Source organism: Cupressus sempervirens, chromosome 5 (assembly GCF_028749045.1).
Source record: "Cupressus sempervirens isolate cs-2001-9-10 chromosome 5, ASM2874904v1, whole genome shotgun sequence".
Classification (NCBI taxonomy): Eukaryota; Viridiplantae; Streptophyta; class Pinopsida; order Cupressales; family Cupressaceae; genus Cupressus; species Cupressus sempervirens.
Window position 1 is genome coordinate 131106895 of NC_143122.1, and position 2221 is coordinate 131109115.

The following is a 2221-nucleotide window of genomic DNA, read 5'->3' on the forward strand; positions in this document are numbered from 1 at the left end:
TTTGACCTAGTTGACCAAAATGAGAAAAATCTTTTTGCATTACATTCTATTGGTCAAATACTTGCTATTTTCTAATTTTGAGCTTATGAAAAATCCATTTGGTCAGTTTGTGAATGTGAGTCCATATGCAATTTATAACTTTTTAGTAGTGTCAAGAAAGGCAAATTTGTTGGCACCCCTATTCAAGATGTCATAACTCTGAATCCGTAATATGTGAGATCAAATGGATTGTATTTTTGTGTTCTACTTTGAAAATTATTTAAGTATGCCATTTTGTAAGTCTTAACAAATCTGTCTACACACTTTCCCAAGTCCATTCCATTTGCAAAAACCACTTTTTTGCCATTGTTTCCATTCCTGTAAATTTGAGTTGCCCACTTTGACCGCTCACCAAATGTGTCCTATTATTCATCATGATCCTTAATCATAGATTTATACTCTCTTCATGAAAATGAACTAATGCCCCAGTTTCCATGCACCTAATTGTCAATTTACCTAGTTTTCAAAGCCAAATCCAATTGTGTTTTATGGTTTTCTAACATGTTTTCTTGCAGGCAATTATGAGAGGGAAACTTTGACAATCAATATCTTTTGACTGAGAATTCTTCATTAGATGAGATTCGACATGGTGCAAGAATGCAGAATAGAGAATTAGTGTGTTTGTTTTCAGAGCCAGATCAAGTATTTTTGTCAATTTTTAAGGCTAGCCAAAGGACCTCTTGGTACAAAGTTGACAAGTTGCAGAAAGAGGTGAATTGAGTTTTAAAAGTTTAATCAATGGTGATTGAATTTTGATCAAATCAGTACTAGATGGTCAATGGGTTAATCTAATAGTGCAGGTGTTTAAAAATGAAAATGTTTTAGCTAGACCCACTTTGGGGCCCGACTAATTACACCAGATTGATAAGATGTGAAATTGAAAATATTTAGAGACTAAAATGATATTCCAAGACATACATTGTGATCGTTGTTGTTATTTAGTACTGTTGAGACTTGGCAAAATTTCTTCTCTTATCTCAATCTTTGTATACAGATAGATGTCTTGATGGTTATTTAACCATAACTGGATATGTTCGTGGGATATTAGCAATTCATCATCGCATGTATATGAATGGCTCTATGATTTCATTCCAACATTGTGATCATGAAATGCAATAATTGGCATCCATCAATGGCCAATGATTCTAACGATCAATGAAATTCATGACTTACTCTATTGTGGTAATTATTGACCTATCAAATGATGCTTGTAGGAAAATAAAAATGGAGTGGCAATGACATCAGTGCTTCCTCTACTACTGTTACTAGTAAATGTAGGAGTTTGGTGCTTGTAAAGCCTCCACACAAGGCTAATGATTTATCTTGGGAGGCCATTGAGAGCATGCGACGCAGAGAAGCGGGTGTGGTGGGATTGAAGCATTTCAAGCTAGTGTGGAGGCTGGGTAGCGGTGACATTGGGAATGTGTTCCTCTGCCAATTGAGGGGAGCTAGGAACTACTTGTATGCCATGAAGGTTTTCAACAAGGAGGCACTCACTCTAAGTAACAAGCTCTAGAGGGCTAAGATGGAGAGGGATATTCTTTCCATGCTTGATCGCCTATTTCTTCCCACACTCTATGCCCATTTCGATACCTCCCATTATTCATGTACCATCATGGACTATTGCCCTAGTGGGGACTTGCATCATCTTCACCATCGAAGACCCAAAAAATGTTTATCCCTTAGATCTGTAAGGTTCTATGCAATAGAGGTGCTTCTTGCTCTAGAGTACCTATACATGATGGGGGTGACATATAGGGACTTGAAGCCAAAAAATGTGCTAGTTAGAGAAGACAGTCATATCGTGTTCTTAGACGTTGACCTTTGCCTAAGATGCAATGTAGTCCCAACACTATAAATCACCATTGAAACCAAGAACACACATCACATGAGCTGCATGCACATATGCCCATCAGCCCCCTTATGCAACACTAATAACAACACTGGAACAAAAACAAACATTTCCATAAAACTATTTACTAGAAACTACATGCCCATAGTACAATTTCAGAGCTAGTTACTATTAATATCAAACAAGGTGAAAACAAACAAGAAGTAGAGAAAACACATAAACAAGTTATCCCACATTGCTTGTGTGGATAAAATTTTAGATGTTTAAATAGTAAAACACAAGACATTATAAGTTGTTTATTAAGATAATGCCTTTTGAAGGCATCGTCTT

General features: G+C 36.4%; 1 pseudogene; it reads left to right on the top strand.

Annotated features, from left to right (window-relative positions):
• The first annotated feature begins 1194 nt into the window (after positions 1 to 1194).
• Positions 1195 to 1897, top strand: LOC149554846 (protein kinase PINOID 2-like; annotated as a pseudogene).
• The last annotated feature ends 324 nt before the right edge of the window (positions 1898 to 2221 follow it).